The sequence below is a fragment of the Rutidosis leptorrhynchoides genome, chromosome 2 (genome assembly GCF_046630445.1).
Source record: "Rutidosis leptorrhynchoides isolate AG116_Rl617_1_P2 chromosome 2, CSIRO_AGI_Rlap_v1, whole genome shotgun sequence".
NCBI lineage: Eukaryota > Viridiplantae > Streptophyta > Magnoliopsida > Asterales > Asteraceae > Rutidosis > Rutidosis leptorrhynchoides.
In genome coordinates this window covers 169,638,038-169,661,079 of record NC_092334.1, presented here as the reverse complement: position 1 = coordinate 169,661,079, position 23,042 = coordinate 169,638,038, and positions in this window count along the sequence as shown.

Genomic DNA, 23,042 nt, shown 5'->3' with positions numbered 1-23,042 from the left:
CTGTGCTTCTGTCGCATTAATGTTGAAGACTCTTCCGTGGCCTTGCCCGTTAGTATTCCCTTGGTTCGGGCAGTTAGTCCTGAAGTGGCCCGGTTTCCCAAATCCATAACAAATAATGGTGGCATTATTTGTTCTGACATTATTTGTTCCGACATTATTTGTTCTTTTAATTCTGTTGGTCATTGGTCCATAGACTTCACACTTCATCGCACTATGACCATTTCTCTTACACTTGGTGCAATATGTCGTGCAGAACCCATTCGGATGGTATCCTTCACACCTCTAGCACAGTTTCTGCCCCTTGTTGTTATTGCTGGGATTGTTGTTGTTGTGGTTGTTATTGTTGTTGAAACGATTGTTGTAGCTGTTGTTGTTGAGATGGTTGTTGTTGCATTTGTTTTTGCGAAAAATGGTGCGATTGTAGTTGTGATTGTTGGGCTGACTGTTGAAGCGATAATTACTGTTATTGTGTTGGTGACCCTTGTCACTATTTTCTTCCCACTTCCTCTTGACTTGTTTCATTTTGGCCTCCTCAGCCGCCTGCTCTTTAATCCTCCCTCGATCTGATTTATAAGTTTGTGAGCCATTCGACTTGCTTTTTGCATTGAGGTAGGCGCGCTCGCCCTCACATCCTCCTGAATTCTCTCTGGTAACCCTTTTACAAACGCATCGATCTGCTCTTCTTCTTCTTCGAACACTCTTGGACACAATAAACACAACTCTGTGAATCTTCGTTCGTATGTGGTAATATCGAATCCTTGTGCTCGTAATTCTCTAAGCTCTGTCTTGAGCTTATTGACTTTATTTCTGGGACGATACTGCTCATTCATCAAGTGTTTGAATGCTGGCCATGGTAGTGCATAAGCAGTATCTTGTCCCACCTATTCGAGGTAGGTGTTCCACCATGTTAACGCAGTACCTGTGAAAGCTTGCGTGGCGTATTTAACCCTGTCTTCTTCGGCACATTTGCTTATAGCAAACACAGATTCGACCTTCTTGGTCCATCGTTTCAGTCCGACTGGTCCTTCAGTTCCATCAAATTCTAGAGGTTTACAGGAAGTGAAAGCCTTGTAGGAGCATCCTACACGGTTTCCTGTTGAGTTAACTCCACTGCTAGACCCAAAGTTATTGTTGTTGTTTTGCATCGCAGCCTGAACTGCGGCTATGTTTGCGGCAAGGAATGCACGGAAATCTTCCTCGCTGATATTCAAATTCTGACGAGTAGTCGGTGCCATTTCCTTCAAAAATAGCCAAAAATATTGAGTTAATCATATAGAATTTTAAATGTAGTCAATAGTATTTCATAGCATAATATGAACTTATTTATAAAAGATTTTTCTTCATATTAGCGTTTTATAATTTTTAATGTGACGACCCGGTAATTTCCGACCAAATTTAAACTTTATTCTTTATATGAATTTGACACGATAAGCAAAGTCCATTAAACTGAGTCTTAAAAGTTTTGAATTGATTACATGGATTCAGATAACCATTGACTACTCTCGACGATTCACGAACTATTGCCTGTAAATAAATATGAATATATATATATATATATATATATATATATATATATATATATATATATATATATATATATATATATATATATATATATAACAATATGAAATAATAAAATGTAATTAAAACATTAGAATTAAGTAAAATAATATATTAGATAATAAAGATCTAGGTAAATCATATATGTATATATATATATAGATATAGATATGATTCTTAAACATAATTAATATTATATGTATATTATGTATAATTATTAAATATTATATATATATATATATATATATATATATATATATATATATATATATATATATATATATATATATATATATATATATATATATATATATATATATTATACACGTAATATATAACACCTAGTTAATAATATACTAAATCTAATTATAAGTTAAATTTTGTATAGTAATATTATGATCATTTTCAATATAAATATCAAAGTTAATATTATTAATGTTAATATCACACATAAGTATGAAATTTAATATATATATATATATATATATATATATATATATATATATATATATATATATATATATATATATATATATATATATATATATATATATATATAAATTGTTATATTATTATTATCTTTATCAACATTATTATTATTATTCATATCATAATTAAAAATTATTTTTGAAAATTATAATTATCAGTATTATTATCTATTTTTAATTAATAGAATTATTATTATTAATGTAATTATGTGTATTATTATTAAAAGTAATATATTCAGCGATTTTATATAATGAATCATATCACGATTTCAATTTCCATCCTTTTCAAACTGTGGATTATTTGTACTTCTGTATCTGCTCCTTGGAATTTATCTAACAAATGGTACGATTCAAGTAACTAACAATCACAAATCGGGTTTTAAAGTTATTTATCTTTTTCTTCTTTGTTTTCTTTTGTTCCTGTCGAATCTTGTCTATAATCTGTTATGAGTCAGTTTCACGAATCAATTATGATCAATTAGAGTTCCTATATCAATTATGCAATCACACTATTAATTACAACTGCAAACTTAAACATTAAAAACGAAAACAGGCTTGACAACCCCTGTTCTTCAACTTTATAGGCATATCTTAAATTCGAAACATATTTCAAAAAGTAAAATTGCAGAAAGATTAGAAGTCTTATATTGAATCTATCTGCAAAAACATCAACTCTTAATTCTTGATGTTGAGCTTGAATTTTCAGAGTCAAAGTTTCAAGTGCAAAAGTTAAATTATTTGTTAATCGCGAAATTTGATTTCAATTTAGTGTTATTGGATCAATTGAAGATACAGAATGTATCTAAGAGGAATTTGAAACGTCTTTCATATTGTAATCTTTGTCTAAAACTGTCGAAATCTCGAAATTGATTTTTGGTTGTTCTTGGTTATTCACGAACACAGCAGGCTTTTTAAAATTTTAATTATATTTTTTGTTGTTGTTGAAACAAAGGTATTAAATCCAGGTCATTTACAAATCAAGTTTAAGTCTTAGTTCAAATCTGAAATTCATGGTTTCATTTATGTTTGATTGTGGCCATCTGAGTTTTTTTTTTGAAGTAATAGCGACAGCATATTTGTTGTTCTTTTTTTTATTTATTTATTTTTTCCGTTTTCAAATTAATTCAAGAGAGATATAGGTTGTTTATAATTCGTCTGAAAAATCCTAAAAGTCGTTTAGTTAACGAATTGTGTGTTGATTTGATCCTTTGGTCGATTAATTCTGTGAAAGGTGAAGGAGGAGGATAGAACAGATAGAGATAGGATATACATAGTTATCTTCGTGGTATAATATCAGAAAAATGAGTTTGGTAGAATGGTTAGGGAGTGGTGTCGAGGAACGAGAGGTCTCGGGTTCGAACCCGGTATGGGGCATTTCTTTTTTATAAAAGCTTGGAAGGTTGTTTTCTTTTCTTATTATTATTATTATTATTATTATTATTATTATTATTATTATTATTATTATTATTATTATTATTATTATTATTATTATTATTATTATTATTATTATTATTATTATTATTAATTATTAATTATTATTATTATTATCATTATTATTATTATTGATTATTGTTTTTATTATGATAATTGTTAATATTTCCTAAGCATTAGAAGTAACAAATATTATTATCATTTATCTAAGTAATAATACTATCAGTATAGTTATTACTAATATTATCATTTGGGTATTATTATTATTATTATTATTATTATTATTATTATTATTATTATTATTATTATTATTATTATTATTATTATTATAGTTATTATTAATATTATTACTAGTATTAGTATTATATTTATTGTATTATTATGATTATTAGCAAAATGATTATTAATATAAACTATGATATCATTATTATTACGACTAGTATTATCATTTAATGATTATTAGTATTACCAATACTATTATTATTATTATTATTATCATTATTTAGTAATATTATTATCATTATTATTAATATCATCCTTAGTATTATTACTACTCATTATTAGTATTAGATATTATTATCAATATTGTTGTAAAAATAAAACAACTTATCATTATTATTATTAAAGATTATCATTAACATTCTTATTATTAGTACTATCATTATTAATAAAGTTATCCTTATTATTATTAGTAAATTATTATTATTATCAAAAATATTTTGAACATTAAATATACTTAGTACATATGGCAAACTAATAATATTTCTTAAATATACTACTAAGCATACATATATATATATATATATATATATATATATATATATATATATATATATATATATATATATATATATATATATATATATATATATATATAATACAACTAAATATATAGATATTAATACATGCAAAATAAATAAATATAACATATAATTTAAGATATAATATAGGTATACATTTTTAAATGGAATTTAGCATAAATTCTATATAATTGCAAATATACAAATAATATATATAATAATAGATGAAATTTTGTGAATTCCATTATATGTTTTAATATATATATATACAAATGATATAGGTTCGTGAATCCGAGGCCAACCCTGCATTGTTCAGTATCGTCGTATGAATATTTTTACTACAAAATATTGGATTGGGAGTTTCATTTGCTCCCCTTTTAAATGCTTTTGCAATATATATTTTTAGGACAGAGAATACATGCGCTGCTTTTATAACTGTTTTACGAAATAGACACAAGTAATCGAAACTACATTATATGGTTGAATGATCGAAGCCGAATATGCCCTTTTTTACTTGGTAACCTAAGAATTAGGGAACATCACTAATTTTGAGAATTAGTGCACGCCTAATTGACGCGAATCCTAAAGATAGATCTATTGGGCCTAACGAACCCCATCCAAAGTACCGAATGCTTTAGTACTTCGATGTTGTTTTTATCATGTCCGAAGGATTTCCCGGAATGATAGGGGATATTCTTATATGCATCTTGTTAATGTCGGTTACCAGGTGTTCAATCCATATGAATGATATTTTTGTCTCTATGCATGGGACGTATATTTATGAGAACTGAAAATGAAAATCTTGTGGTCTATTAAAATGATGAAAATGATTATTTATGTTAAACTAATGAACTCACCAACCTTTTGGTTGACACTTTAAAGCATGTTTATTCTCAGGTACGAAAGAAATCTTCCGCTGTGGAATTGTTCATTTTAAAGATATTACTTGGAGTCATTCATGACATATTTCATAAGACGTTGCATTCGAGTCGTTGAGTTCATCAAAGATTATTATTAAGTCAATTATAGTTAGATATATTAAAAAATGGTTGATAGTTAAAGCTAAGGGGTATAAAATACTATTAAATTTTAGAAGGAAATACTATTAAATACGATACAATTTTACACAAGATATTTATTTATTTATAGAATGGATATACTTAAACCATGCTACAACACTTATAGGCAGTGTACCTAATCGTACAGTAGTGTAGTTTTTAGTAAGTCCGGTTCGTTCCACAGGGAAAATCTTTAAACAAAGCTTAACGCTATATTAGTTTACTTTTATAAAAATACAAATATATATATAAGTAATATTATTATTATAAAGGGGGGTTTTTACCGTTTAATGACCGGTTTGTCGATTTTAAAACTTTAGTCGCAGTTAAAACCAAATGTAAAATATTAAATAAATAAAAGACTTAATTTAAAACGTAAAGTAAATAACGATAATGAAATTGCGAATAATAAAAGTGCGATAAAATAAACTTGCGATAATTAAAAAGTACGATAATTAAAAGTGCAATTAAATATAATAACAATAAATAAAAGTGCTATAATTAGAAGTGCAATTAAATATAAAATAAAGGAAATTAAATATGAAATAAAAGAATTATGCTTATTTAAACTTCCGTAATCATGATGTTTGACGTGTTGATTTTAGTTTTATGCCCATGGGTTAATTGTCCTTTATCCTGGATTATTTAATATGTCCATACGGATTTGTCCATAATAGTCCATCAGTCATAAATATAAAGAGCGAAAGCCTTCGTCAAATTATTCTTATTCCCGAAGTCAAATATTCCAACTAATTGGGGATTCGAATTGTAACAAGGTTTTAATACTTTGTTTAATGAATACACCAGGTTATCGACTGCGTGTAAACCAAGGTTTTACTACTTTGTTAACAATTACACCAATTACCCTTGAATGTAATTCACCCATGTTTCAACAAGTTTATTAACTATTAATCCAATTCCGTATCCGGTAAAATGAATACTTATTGGTATTTATAAATATCCCGCCCACCGTACCCAGTCAAGCGTATGTGGTTATATATAAATACGTCGAATTATAAGTTTGTATATTAAATTAACAAGGTATTGTTTAGTTAATTTAAAACCCATTAATAGCCCATAGTCTAATTTCCACAAGTGTCATTCTTTTATCCAAACCCCAATTATGGTACAAAGCCCAATTACCCAATTTTAGTAATTAGCTCAACATCATGATTACTTCGGATTAAATAAGCATAATAATAACTTAGCTACGAGACATTAAATTAAAAAGGTTGAACATAACTTACAATGATTAAAAATAGCGTAGCGTTACACGGACAGAATTTCGATTTACACCCTTACAACATTCGCTAACATACCCTTATTATTAGGATTAAAATTAAAATTAAAATTAAAATATAAATTATAAATAAATATTACGTATATAGATAGAGAGATTGATATATTATGGATGGTTTTTGCGATCAAAATGCGTTTGCTTTTATAGGGAATTGAGTTCAGGGGGTCTCCGCGACTCGCGGCATTTTTTGCCTTCAAACTCCGCGAGTCGCGGAGTTTGAAATTCCAGCTCATTCATCCTTGGCTCTTTGTTTGCCGACGATTTATTTTATTAATATAATATATATATAATTTTTAAGAATTATTTATATATTATATTATATTCATGTGCATAGTTGACTTGTAATTTTTAGTCCGTTGCGTCGAGCGTTGAGAGTTGACTCTGGTCCCGTTTTCGGATTTTCGAACGTCCTTGCGTACTATTTTATATCTTGTACTTTGCATTTTGAATCTTGTACTCTTGTAATTTCGAGACGTTTCTTATCAATAATTGGAACCTCTTTGATTGTATTTTGTACTTTTTGAGCTTTTTGGTCGTTTGCGTTTTCAATTCATCGAATCTGTCTTTTGTCTTCACCTTTTAATATTTAAACGAATATCACTTGTAAATAGAACATTTGCAACTAAAAGCTTGTCTTTCTTGGGGAATAATGCTATGAAATATATGTTCATTTTTAGCATTATCAAATATTCCCACACTTGAGCGTTGCTTGTCCTCAAGCAATATAGTCTTGAAATACTAGAATCACTTCTTTATTCTTCACACTTTGTACATCAGTGATTTCTATACGGCGGTATAAACAATGGTAGTAACGATATGGTTTACAGTCCCACATGACTATAAAAATTTAGATCCATTAAGGAAATTGGATCTTTATGAAAACATTTGATCTTTTGAAAATTAAATCTAGTTTTTACCCTAGATAAGTTTTTCGGAATAACCCTTTACCGGTGTTTGCAAATTATTTTTGTGGGTTTGGTGGGTTTCAGATTTGAAAATTTTAGCTCAAAACTTGCGGTTTTGTGTCACCCACTTGCTAACCTTGTATTAGGAAAGTAACACGTCCAGTTTACTTGTCCCGTATATTACCTTTCGGTAAACTACCGTCCGGTTGTAAAGGAAAGCGTTGAACAAGCAACTGTTAAGCCAATGTCCCCTGACATGCTTTTAATTATGGTCTATAACGTGTCGGACGCAATTACTATCCTTGGTAGGAGTAATAGTAAAGCTCACCCTTATAATTTTCCGGTCTGGCACAAGGTCCTGTCTTAGACCATGCTATGCCACCACCGTTCTTACGGTTGACACCCGATTTGGTTCAGGTGACCTAATGAATTTCCAGGTGAATTCCTAGGATTTTACGTTCAATGGTAATGAACGCATTGAAAATGGGTTTTTAGAAAACAAATCGGTTTGTAATTTTGATCAAAATATTTTCTCGTTCAGGCTCGAGTTTAGATATCATTGAATTCCACGAGTTTGTAATTCTCAATCTTTAAGGTCAATCTCAAGGATTGAGTAATATCAGGCTTAAAAGTTGATTTTTGATCTTTTAAGGAGATTATCCTTTCTGGAGATCTGATTCATTAGTCTTATCCAGCTAATTTGCATGGTGCCCCCCATTGTACGAGATAAATCCTTCTCATGGTTAGGATAAATCTGACCACTTGGCGACCCTGTTTAATGCTGAGGTCCGTGGATTTCCTGCTAATTTTAGTGATGACTTTTCTAGGTTTTTTGTCAACCTACAGCTGGTCTGGACGACAACTTCCTGACCTAAATCAAGAAGCGCGTTTCTTTTTCGGAAGACTTTACTTCCTTTTAATGATGGAATTGATTCATCGTGTAGATCCATCTCTTCTTTTCTTTCATTGGGTAAAACAGTTTAGTTTAGTCCAAAGCAAAAGTATTTTCAGTTATTTGTTACAGATATATGTGACATATGTTTAAGATAACTTGGTAAATTTTCCCACACTTGGCTTTTATTTTCCTTTTTATTGTCCTCTATTCCATTTTAAATGAATTTTAACATTTTGGTTTGTTTCTCAATTTATGTCCTTTCCGAGGTAACAATAATTTCGGTGTTAAAACCTAGTTTTATCGTTCATAAATATGTATAAACATGATTTTGAGTTCATTTAATTGAAAATTTTGAAAATTTTTACTAGAATTGGGTAGTCAGTATATAAGACTAGGGCTGTTCTTTATTATCAGAGAGCACTAGATTCTAATACAACTACTGCTTTACTAGTATTTTTAATGGTAACCCAGTGTTTAAGCTAAAAATTTTAAAATCCGAAAGAATTTAACCCCTTCCCACACTTAAGATCTTGCAATGCCCTCATTTGCAAGAAATCAGTAACAATTTAAATTATTGAGATTGATTTTTGTGAAAATGATTAAATTTTACCAAAGTTTCCAAACATATTTGTGTTTGCTTGCTGAATGATAAATGGTGCATATCATTTGTTCATTCCGTCTTGTTGTTATTTCACATATATTTTGCATCTTGTCGTCAAAATTAGTTGCTTTTGCTGAACTTAATGCCAGTCTTTGAAAATGCGTTGTTTTACCCTGTTGTGTACATAAGATAAACTGCATACATATATACATATTTTTGAAGTTTGGTATATTACCCCACATTCAAAAATTATTAAAATCTAAGAATAAAAGTTAGAAAATTATAAAAACTATTACAATATTAAATAAGTATTAAACGTATCAACATTACAAATTACAAAATAAAAAAAACTAAGTAGACTAGGGATGATACTGATACCAGTAGGGGTTCCATGCATAACCATAGGTGCTATAAAATGCTTCGGCTGGGTTATACGTAGGATACGGTGGTTGAATCTCTATTGACCAGGGAGGGAATATGGGTGATGGAGTAGGAATATAGTTTCTACCTATATGTTGGCAATAAGCTATGATTTGGTTTTGATGAACTTGCCAATCTTCAAATGCTCTATGTCTAGCATTTTCATACTCTTGTGAAGCTATAAACCTTTGCATTTCTGCCATTTCATTTCCCCCTCCTACATTACCTTGCTGTTGGTTTCTCTCAACCTGTGGATGTCTACCATGGTATTGTACTGCGGCGTTATTTCGCTTCTTCAAAACTTTCGCACCATGGTATACATTTAAACCTATTGTATCGCGGGGTTCTGGTTCTTCGACTAATAATCCCCCCCGACTTATATCCACACCGAGATATTCAGCAATCAAAGTAATAAATATACCACCTCCTATTATGCTATGCGGTCTCATCCCCCTAACCATAGCTGATAAATAATAACCCACACAATAAGGTATACTTACAGCGCTTTGTGGGTCTCGAATACACATATGGTAAAACAAATCCCGTTCATTTACCTTTTCCTTGTTCTTACCTCTTTGTGTAATCGAATTAGCTAAAAACCTATGAATTACTCTTAATTCAGCTCTATCTATATCCAAATAAGAGTAATTTCCCCCTTTAAATCGGTGATGGCTAGTCATTTGACTCCATACACCATGCGTATCAAAATTTTCGTCTATCTTTCTACCATTTAGTATCAACCCTCTACAATCGGCAGATGCTAACTCCTCAGGCGTATATATACGTAAAGCCTGAGCCATGTCTAGTAAAGACATGTGGCGCATCGAACCTCCTAACAAAAATCTAATAAAAGATCGATCGGTTAAACTAGCTACCCAATCATTTAATTCTATACTACACAATAATTCTTCACACCATACTTTATATACAGGTCTACGCATGTTGAATAACCGTACCCAATCGTTAAAAGTAGAATTACCATACCTCTGTGCAAGTAATTCCCTAATTGGCCCGGCCAATTCTACAGCTTCTAATGGTCCCCATTCTATGACCCTAGGTACCTCAACAACTTTTGAATGAAGAGTATGCAAACCCCTTTGGTATTTTGAATAATCTATTCAAAGTCTGTTAAATCTCAGGTTCGGGTGCAAATCTTCCAAGTGCATATCAGAAAATGTCATGACTGGATGAGGTATATCTTATTTGTAGTAGTTATCCACCTCCTGTTGTTCCGCATTCTCAGCAGGAGCATTGCGAGCTTGGGATGAAGATTCACCCCTTTCAGTCTGCAAAACACATCAAACACAATTTTTGTGCATCCAAATATGCATTAGTGTCAGCAAAATCATCAATCAAAATAATTACAATGACATGATTATTTTATATCAAACTTAAGCTCATTTTCATATTTTCATCAAATCTACACTTTTTCAAATAAGCATATACGAAAATGTTCGCCAAGTTCATAAGCATTCAACTCAAATAACATGTCAAAATAATCATTACTAGCAATTAAACAAGCTTCAAATGGCATTATCTCTCAAAAATCAAGTTCATGAATTTTAGACTTGAAAAAGTCCACTTTAATTCTCAAAATCATGTTTAGGCTCAAAGTTTGGATCATTTAACTACCTAAACATGTTACACTACTTAATTTAGCAACAATTCATGGCAAAAATCGGCCATAACCTGTTTATATCAAAAAGCCCCAAATTGCTCAAGAACACAAACCCTAGATTACTCAAAATTTAAAGTTTAAGGCTTCTAATCATGTTAAATAGCATCAATCTAGGTTATACAAGCATAATACATAAGCAATTTAAACATAATTACACTAAAAAGCATCAAAATTAAATTAGGTATAAAATTGCTCAAGAACACTAATTTTCGGATTAAATGGTGTTTAGGTGTAGAAATTTACCATTTTTCTTGAGTAATTCCTTGATAGCATCCTTCACAACATGATTTTAGTAAAAGATTTGATGATTAACGGTCAAAAATTGTGAATTTGGGAGTGTTTTTTCGGGTTTTTGCGCAGTATTTTCGGGTTTTATTTCGCAGATTTGTGGTGTGGGGATGTTTAACTGATCAGTTTTTGCATTTTATTTTTTTTCTGTATTTTGGTCCCTCCGCGAGTCGCGGTGTTTGACCCTTCAAACTCCGCGAGTCGCGGAGTTTGTATATATATTTTTTTATATATCTTATACTAATTAAAACAATTAAGTAATTAATTTTAAAATTTTGTTTCCCTTGTTATTTAGGACGAGGTCGTTTCGGATCGATGTCCTAGTCCGTCCTTTGACAAAATTTTAAAATTTATCTTTTTCAAGCGATTGTTTTAAAAGCTTAGATTTTTGGTTTTTTTTTTTTAATGTTTTTGGCATACTTTAATTCAATAAGATTAAAAATAATGATAATAAAAGTTCTCGTCCCTCCCTCGGGTAAAGCAATTTCGGTTCAAAGACCTAGTCTTCAACTTATGAAGAATTTTAAAAATCATATTTTTTTTAACTTAATGAGATAAAGTAAATTTTTGTTTTTAAATTCACACCAACTTAAATTAAAAATACATAAAATTCAAAATTAATATTAAAAATTCACACTAAACTTAAAATTTGAAATGCATAAAATTAAAAATTCATATTTTAAAAATTAAAAATTCACACCAAACTTAATTTAAAAATTCATATTATAAATTCACACCAAACTTATATTAATTTTTCAAATATTTACAATTTTAAATATATTAATTTTACAAAGTTTACAATATTAATTTAAGATTTATATATTAATTTTAAAAACATGGTAAAAATAAAATTAAAAATCTTTTTGGCTTTTATCCCACTTTAATCAATCAAATATTATCAAAAATATGCGCCCCTCTTTTCGGTAAAGTAATTTCGGTTCCAAGACCTAATTTAACTCATGACGAATTTTTGAAATATTTTGGGTTGATTGATTAAAGATATTTATACCTTAAGAATAAACGTTAAATTTCGCAGTGATGTAATAAATTTTTGTATGATATCAATAATTTCGGTTGCCAAACCTAATTTTATTTAATACCAATTTAATACTTTATAGCGAACAAATTAGCGTTTATTATCAAAAGGTTAAAAATAAAAATAAAAATAAAAACTGTACAGACTTACCTGTGAGATAGTATTCTTAGTTATACGATCTATCCCATTCATAAGATAGTCGGTTTAATTGGTTTTCCATAGCTACATAAGCGTAGCCTCGAGCATTCAGTGTTTTTTCTTCTAAACATATGAACGGTCCGTCTCTGCATAAAGTAACAAATTCGGTGTTTGAATAGGTTTGATTATTTGAACATTTACCTCCATGAGACCATTTTCCGCATTTGTGACATCTTTCTAGGTGTCGTGCTCTTCTTTTCGCTGCGGATTTTGATTTTCCTTTACCAAATTGTAACTTATTATCTTCGCATCTGGATTCTTTTCTTACTCCGTCCAATCTTTCTCTGATTACTGATACTATTTCACTTGGAAGTGTGTCATTATTACGTTTAGTGATCAAAACGTGTAGCATTAGACCATGGTTTAGTTCACAGGCAGTCTTCATTTCGTAAAAACCTAAAAAAATAAAAATTTAGAATGGGGGGAGAAGACTAGTTCTTTAGGGTCTGCTAGGGAAAGACCATTCGAGTTCCATTTTTGAGAACTACACGAAAACAGAAAATCTAACTCTAATAGAAATACATAAACCCCCTATACTTAGTTGAAATTGTGATTAACATTATTTTCAATTGAATCATCAACAACTTGTATATCTTTGACTTTTACTTCAATCCATTTGTTGATTTCCTCCGTAACTTTCACAAATTCAACTAACATTGCCTTTTCTTTTGACGATAAATTGGATATTAATCGGTTATATAACTTCAATTTTCCTTTAATCTTAGCATCGTGAATCCGTTTATAAAGTTTCTTCGTTGAACTGTTAAAAATGGGTTCATCTAATTTCGTATCATCAATGGCATTCTTTGTGATTGAATCATCATTAAGTGTTTCTTCATCTTCCCCACACTTATGCGTTTTAATTGGTCTAACAGTTTTGGTTGGTGGAGATCTAAACTTTCGGTTAACAAAGGTGATCGATGTATCACCATCCCTAAGTGTCATTCTACCTTCTCTTACATCAATGAATGCCTCGGTGGTTGCTAAAAATGGGCGACCTAGAATTAGAGGAATATCAAGGTTTTCCTCCATATTAATCACTATGAAGTTTGCAACAAAGGTCAAACTTCCCACGTTAACAAGTAAATTATTTGCTATTCCAACCGGGTGTTTAATGGTTTGGTCAAATGATTGAACACCTATTTTGGTTGGTTTTAATTTACCCATGCCTAATCTTTTGTATAAGGAAAGAGGCATAATATTTGCACTTGCTCCTAATTCTGCGAGTCCATTATATACAGCACCATCATTAAGTAAGCAAGAAATGATAAATTCACCCGGGTCTCCTGCTTTAGTAAGTCGAGTTGGTTTGTAAACCTTTTTCGGGTGTTCTTTCCTTGGTTCTTTCACTTCTATTTGAATTTCTTGTTCACATTTTTCTTTGTTTCTTGGAATGAGAGGTTTGTATAAGAATTCTTCTTCATCACTCAAATTTGAATCCTCCTTATATCCTAATTTTGATTTTTCATATGTTGTTGATAACATATTTATGTTTTCATTTTGAAGGTTTTCTTGGGTAATGAAATTATGATTAACTTCATTGTCAACTTCCATCGGACCATGTATGTAATGTTTAACTCTGTGACCATTAACTTTAAATTCAATCCCATTTGAATTTATTAATTCTATCGTTCCGTATGGGAAAACTCTTTTGACTATGAATGGTCCAGACCATCTTGATTTCAATTTTCCAGGAAATAGCTTGAATCGTGAATTGAAAAGAAGAACTCTGTCTCCTTCTTTAAATTCTTTTGAACTTCTGATTCTTTTATCATGCCATTTCTTCGTTCTTTCTTTATAGATTAACGAATTTTTGTATGCTTCATGTCTTAATTCTTCTAATTCGTTTAGTTGACTTAATCGTAGACGTCCAGCTTCATGTAAATCAAGATTACATGTCTTCAAAGCCCAAAATGCTTTGTGTTCAATTTCTACTGGGAGATGACATGCTTTTCCATAAATAAGTCTAAAAGGTGTGGTTCCAATTGGAGTTTTGTAGGCTGTTCTAAAAGCCCAGAGTGCATCCTCCAATTTAATGGACCATTCCTTCGGATTTGATCCTACGGTTTTCTCTAAAATACGTTTTAAAGCTCGGTTGGTATTTTCAACTTGTCCACTTGTTTGTGGATGATATGCGGTGGAGATTTTATGAGTTACTCCATATCTTTTAAGAACTTTCTCAAGTTGATTATTACAGAAATGAGTACCCCGATCACTTATTAAAGCTTTCGGTGTTCCAAACCTTGCAAAAAGACGTTTTAAAAAGTTGACTACAACTCGTGCATTGTTAGTTGGGAGAGCTTGTGCTTCCGCCCATTTAGATACATAATCAATGGCTACGAGAATATAGAGATTATTATGAGATTTTGGAAATGGACCCATAAAGTCAATACCCCAAATGTCAAATACTTCACATACTTGAATGACATTTTGTGGCATTTCATCACGTTGACTTATTTTTCCGGCCCTTTGAAAAGCATCACAGGATTTGCAAAGAAGGTGTGCGTCTTTGTAAATTGTAGGCCAATAGAATCCAGCATCATAAACTTTTCTTGCTGTTAGTTGAGACCCATAATGCTCTCCTGTTGGTCCTGTGTGACAATGGTTTAAAATTTTACTAGCTTCATCTCCGAATACACATCGGCGTATTATTCTATCTGGACAACTTTTAAACAAATGTGGATCTTCCCAGAAATAGTGTTTTATATCACTGAAGAATTTCTTTCATTTTTGGTACGATAATCCTTTTTCAAGGAATCCACATACTAAGTAGTTTGCATAGTCTGCAAACCATGGTATTTCATTATAATCTATCTTCAATAGATATTCATCAGGAAAGTTGTCTTGTATGGCCGATTCATTTAGAACTTCTAATTCGGGATTTTCAAGACGAGAAAGATGATCACCGGCGAGATTTTCTGCTCCTTTTTTATCTCGGATTTCAATATCGAACTCTTGTAAGAGTAAGATCCAACGGATTAATCTTGGTTTAGCATCTTGTTTCGAAAATAGGTATCTAAGAGCAGAATGGTCGGTATAGACCACCGTTTTTGCTAGAACGAGATATGAACGAAATTTGTCAAAAGCAAAGACAATAGCAAGGAGTTCTTTTTCAGTAGTTGTGTAATTTGTTTGTGCTCCTTGTAACGTCTTACTAGCATAATATATAGGTTGAAATCGTTTTTCAATCCTTTGTCCTAAAACGGCTCCCATTGCAAAATCACTTGCATCGCACATTAGTTCAAATGGTAGATTCCAATTTGGTGTTACCATGATCAGCGCATTAGTGAGTTTCTCTTTAAGAATATTAAAAGATTTGATACATTCATCTGAAAAGATGAATGGAGCATCCTTTTCTAGGAGTTTATTCATAGGAGTGGCAATTTTAGAAAAATCTTTTATGAAATGTCGGTAAAAACCGGCATGCCCTAGAAAACTCCTAACTCCTCTAACATTGGTGGGATGTGGAAGTTTAGCAATTACATCTACTTTAGCTCTATCCACTTCAATTCCTTCTTTTGAAATTTTATGTCCAAGAACGATGCCTTCTTTAACCATGAAATGACATTTCTCCCAATTAAGTACTAGATTTGATTGTTCGCATCTAATAAGCATTCGTTCCAGATTAACTAGACATGATTCAAATGTATCACCGAAGACTGAAAAGTCATCCATGAAAACTTCCATGCATTCTTCTATCATGTCGTGAAAAATTGCCATCATACACCTTTGAAAGGTTGCAGGGGCGTTGCAAAGTCCAAATGGCATGCGTTTGTAAGCAAAAGTACCATAAGGGCACGTGAATGTGGTTTTCTCTTGGTCCTCGGGTGCTATTGGAATTTGAAAATATCTGGAAAATCCATCTAGAAAACAATAGTAACTATTTCCGGCTAATCTTTCCAACATTTGATCAATGAAGGTAAGGGAAAGTGATCTTTTCTGGTGGCGTCATTTAATTTTCTATAATCAATACATACACGCCATCCTGTTACAGTCCTAGTAGGAATAAGCTCATTTTTTTCATTTGTAATGACAGTCATGCCACCCTTCTTAGGCACGCATTGAACTGGGCTTACCCATGGACTATCAGAAATTGGATATATTAAACCTGCATCTAGCAGTTTAATAATCTCTTTCTTAACTACATCTTGCATATTAGGATTTAGTCTTCGTTGGCGTTGCACATACGTTTTATGACCTTCTTCCATAAGGATTTTATGTGTGCAATACGAAGGACTTATTCCTTTAATATCATGAATTTTCCATGCAATGGCTGGTTTATGAGCTTTTAACACAGAAATGAGTTGTGATTTCTCATTTTCAGTAAGAGAAGACGATATTATTACAGGTAATTCAGATTCACCATGTAAATAAGCGTATTCCAAAGGGTTTGGAAGTGACTTTAGCTCTAATTTTGGAGGTTCTTCTATCGATGATTTATATCGATATTTGTCTTCTTCTTTTAGCATTTGAATTTCTTCTGTTGTTGGTTCATATCCATTAGCTATAAGTGTGCTAACAGTTCAGCTTCATCAATTTGTTCTGTTCCTTCTCCTAAAGAACATTCTCTTGTTCCTTATAATTCTGGAAATTCTTCTAACAATTCTGCATGTGAATCTATAGTTTGAATATAATAACATGTATCATCTGCAGATTGCGGTTGTTGCATTGCTCTATCAACTGAAAAGGTAACACTCTCATCCTCTATACTTAGGGTCAATTTCTTACCGAACACGTCTATCATTGCTTTAGCCGTGTTTAAGAATAGTCTTCCTAATATGAGAGGAACTTGAGAATCTTCTTCCATGTCCAGAACAACAAAATCTACTGGAAATACTAAAGTACCAACTTTAACTAGCATGTTCTCCATTATCCCTCTAGGATATTTTATTGATCGATCGGCTAGTTGTATGCTTATTCTTGTTGGTTTCAATTCTCCAAGGTCTAATTTAGCGTATAGTGAATACGACATTAGATTTATACTAGCACCTAAGTCTGCCAATGCTTCTATTGAACTAAGACTACCCAGAAAACATGGAATTGTGAAACTTCCTGGATCAGATAGTTTTTCTGGTATCTTATTCAACAGTACTGCTGAACAATTAGCATTCATAGTAACAGCCGAGAGTTCTTCCATTTTCTTTCTATTTGAGATTAGATCTTTCAAAAATTTAGCATATCTAGGCATTCCTGAAATCACATCAATGAAAGGAAGATTTACATTTATCTGTTTAAACATATCCAAGAATTTGGATTGCTCGGCTTCAAGTTTCTCTTTCTTCATTTTACTCGGGTAAGGAAGTGGTGGTTGGTATGGTTTAACATAAGGTTTAGCCTTAACTATGTTATCTTCATTACCCTTTTCAACTACCGGTTCTTTTTCCTTATCTTGATCAGGTTGTGGTTCTTGTGGAGTAGGAATAGCTTCATCAGAAGTTACAGGTATTTCAGGTGGTTTAAGTGTTGTACCACTTCTTGTGGTAATGGCTTTAGCTGTTTCATTCCGGGGGTTAGCATTTGTATCACTAGGTAGACTTCCCGGTTTTCTTTCACCTATTAACCTTGCTAGGTTACTTACTTCTTGTTTCAAGTTTTGAATAGAAGCTTGTTGATTTCTAAATGCTTGAGCATTTTGTTCATTGGTTTGTTTTTGAGATGTGAAAAACTGCGTTTGAGTTTCAACTAGCTTCGTCATCATATCTTCTAAATTTGGCTTTTTATCATCGGGTTGTGGTGGTTTGTTTTGAAAATTAGGTCTTTGCTGATTGTAAGTATTGTTGGATACTTGTTGATTGCTAGGACCTTGTTGGTTGTTGTATGGAATATTTCGGTTATAATTCTGGTTTTGATTGTAAATAGGTCTTGGCGGTTGATAATTATTCTGATAATTATTTCCAGGCCTTTGGTTTATGTATGAAATATTCTCTCTTTGTTCCATTGTTAATTCAATACTGAGACAATCTTTTGTCAAATGTGGTCCTCCACACTGCTCACAACTAATTCGTATTGAGTGAATATCTTTAGTCATCTTTTCCATTCGTCTCTCGACAGCATCTATCTTTGCGGAAATGGAATCTAAGTCATGGCTAGAATCGGCTCTAGCTGCTTTAGATGATCTAACGATATCTTTTTCTTGGTGCCACTCATGTGAGTGGGAAGCAGTGTTATCAATAATTTTTTAAGCATCAGTTTCGGTTTTCTTCATAATAGAACCACCAGCTGTTATATCTATGTCTTTCCTTGTAGTGATGTCGCATCCTTGGTAGAATATTTGTACTATTTGACAGGTGTCTAAACCATGTTGTGGACATCCTCTCAACAACTTTCCCAATCTAGTCCACGCCTCATATAGAGTTTCATTCGGTTTCTGTGTAAACGTAACAATTTCTGCTTGAAGTCTTACAGCTTTAGATGCAGGAAAGAATTGTTTAAGAAATTTTTCAACTAAAACGTCCCATGTATCAATCGCCCCTTCAGGTAATGATTCCAACCAATCTTTGGCTTCTTCTTTTAAAGTCCAGGGAAATAACATGAGATATATCTGTTCATCCTCAACTTCTCGAATTTTAATTAGTGTGCAGATCCTATTAAAGGTACGTAGATTTTCATTTGGATCTTCCTTCGGCGCACCACTAAATTGGCATTGATTAGTCACCATGTGTAGAATTTGTCCTTTGATTTCATAATCTGGCGCATTAATGTCTGGATGAGTAATTGCGTGACCTTGGCCAGTGCGTTTAGCTCTCATTCGGTCTTCCATACTTAAAGGTTCCAGATTCTCCATAATTGAATTTGTTGAATCCGAATCACTAGAGAATTCTGATTTAATGGTTCGTTCCTCAACAATCTCTGTTTGAATGATTGGTGGTTCCGGATGAAAATTTAATGGTTCAGGATCTATGAATCGTCCCTGAATATTCTCCGGATTCTCAATTGTGAGGTCGGGTTCAAAAAATGGATTATCGGAAATTTGAACTGGAGTACTTGGTCGACTGGATGACGATTCTAAAGAAAAATCAACGGCGGTAATATTTGCTAAATGTCTTGATCTAGTTACAGGTGGTGAACCTACAAAAGGTGGTGAACGTCTTGCTCGGTGCATTCACTGAATATCCTATTAGTTTTTAAAAGGAAAGAAAAATTATATAAGTTATCCAATCAATAGACTTTTCTGATTTTGCCCACATTTCGAATAGCCAAAAGATGCAGCAGAGGGGCAGGATTCGTTTGGTCTCAATATAATTGAGGACTGTTTGGCTCCAATAACCCGGTCCACGTACAAATTCAACTATTACTACGAACCAGAAAATTTTGATGTCTATAAATTTAACCACTTAAAATAAATTTTCGTAATTTTAAGAAATTTAGATAAGAAGTAGAATAAAAATCTATGTCCTAAAAACTAGAATGACGAGAAATAAGAAAGAAAAAGAGCGTGTCGGAAAAAGATCGAAAAATAAAAATAAGAAAGAAAAAGAGTGACTTATAGAACTTAAAAACACTAGACTAACCCAACCTTATTACTACCACTAACTTAAAATTATAATCGCAAATTGAGATTACTAATTGGAATGATAATTGATACATAGGTAAAAGGTGTGTAAAAATATTAAAGCTTACAAGAAAAACTATATTCCAAATGGCAATATCTTAAAAAGAAACTAAAACTTAAAAAGGCGTCGCAAAATTCTAAAGTACCTAAATCTTAGTCTAAAGAAAAGGCACTTAAGGGATTTTACGGCAAAGCTTAAAAATCTAGAAGTAAAAAAAAAAATAACTATGGCAAAAACTATGTATTAAATACGAGCGAAAAATACAAATATTACGCTAAAACAATTAAAAAGGGACAAAATATAAAAATATACTAAAAGTTGTAAAAAGTACAATTTTTATAAAAATATTATTTTTATATTATTTATTTTATAAAACTATTAATTTTATATATATTAAACTAATTAAAACTAAATAAAATAAGAAAATTAAAACTAAATATTATACTAATAATACCCTAATTAGGGTTTAAATAATAATAATTAATTAATTACTCCGTATTAAATGCGAGATTAGGGTTCTGGTCTGGCCTGTGGGCGGCTCCGCGAGTTGCGGTGCCCGAAGCAGCAAACTCCGCGAGTCGCGGGGTTCCAAAATTCAAATGACAGGTTGATTAAAATTCGACGCGTTTTTTTTATTTATTCTGTTTTATATTTTCTGTTTAAATAAAAATATTTATATAATAAAAACTTATATTTAAAAACTAAAATAAAAATAGAACTACTTTATAGTTTTAAAAATATCTTAAAAATAGATTTATATATATATTAATTTTTTTTTTCGGTTTTTTTATGTTCTAAATAAACACAAAATATTTAAATAAAACTTATATTTTTATAAAATACAAATAAAGAAACTTTACAAAACTTAAATATTTAATAAATTCTTAAAAATATTTATATTTTTGTTTTCTTTTTATGTTTTCGAATAATTAAAAACGTATTTTTACAAAAGTGAATTTTAATAAAAGTAAACTAAAAATAAAAATCTTTTTTTTTTATAATTATTAGCGTTGCGCTTCCGGATTTTAAGCTAGATTGTCCCCGGCAGCGGCGCCAAAAATACTTGATAGTTAAAGCTAAGGGGTATAAAATACTATTAAATTTTAGAAGGAAATACAATTAAATACGATACAATTTTACACAAGATATTTATTTATTTATAGAATGGATATACTTAAACCTTGCTACAACACTTATAGGCAGTGTACCTAATCGTACAGTAGTGTAGTTTTTAGTAAGTCCGGTTCGTTCCACAGGGAAAATCTTTAAACAAAGCTTAACGCTATATTAGTTTACTTTTATAAAAATACAAATATATATATAAGTAATATTATTATTATAAATGGGGGGTTTTTACCGTTTAATGACCGGTTTGTCGATTTTAAAACTTTAGTCGCAGTTAAAACCAAATGTAAAATATTAAATAAATAAAAGACTTAATTTAAAACGTAAAGTAAATAACGATAATGAAATTGCAAATAATAAAAGTGCGATAAAATAAACTTGCGATAATTAAAAAGTACGATAATTAAAAGTGCAATTAAATATAATAACAATAAATAAAAGTGCTATAATTAGAAGTGCAATTAAATATAAAATAAAGGAAATTAAATATGAAATAAAAGAATTATGCTTATTTAAACTTCCGTAATCATGATGTTTGACGTGTTGATTTTAGTTTTATGCCCATGGGTTAATTGTCCTTTGTCCTGGATTATTTAATATGTCCATACGGATTTGTCCATAATAGTCCATCAGTCATAAATATAAAGAGCGAAAGCCTTCATCAAATTATTCTTATTCCCGAAGTCAAATATTCCAACTAATTGGGGATTCGAATTGTAACAAGGTTTTAATACTTTGTTTAATGAAGACACCAGGTTATTGACTGCGTGTAAACCAAGGTTTTACTACTTTGTTAACAATTACACCAATTACCCTTGAATGTAATTCACCCCTATTTCAACAAGTCTATTAACTATTAATCCAGTTCCGTATCCGGTAAAATGAATAATTATTGGTATTTATAAATATCCCGCCCACCGTACCCAGTCAAGCGTATGTGGTTATATATAAATACGTCGAATTATAAGTTTGTATATTAAATTAAAAAGGTATTGTTTAGTTAATATAAAACCCATTAATAGCCCATAGTCTAATTTCCACAAGTGTCGTTCTTTTATCCAAACCCCAATTATGGGACAAAGCCCAATTACCCAATTTTAGTAATTAGCCCAACATCATAATTACTTCGGATTAAATAAGCATAATAATAACTTAGCTACGAGACATTAAATTAAAAAGGTTGAACATAACTTACAATGATTAAAAATAGCGTAGCGTTACACGGACAGAATTTCGATTTACACCCTTACAACATTCGCTAACATACCCTTATTATTAGGATTAAAATTAAAATTAAAATATAAATTATAAATAAATATTACGTATATAGATAGAGAGATTGATATATTATGGATGGTTTTTGCGATCAAACTGCGTTTGCTTTTATAGGGAATTGAGTTCAGGGGGTCTCCGCGACTCGCGGCATTTTTTGCCTTCAAACTCCGCGAGTCGCGGAGTTTGAAATTCCAGCTCATTCATCCTTGGCTCTTTGTTTGCCGACGATTTATTTTATTAATATAATATATATATAATTTTTAAGAATTATTTATATATTATATTATATTCATGTGCATAGTTGACTTGTAATTTTTAGTCCGTTGCGTCGAGCGTTGAGAGTTGACTCTGGTCCCGTTTCCGGATTTTCGAACGTCCTTGCGTACTATTGTATATCTTGTACTTTGCGTTTTGAATCTTGTACTCTTGTA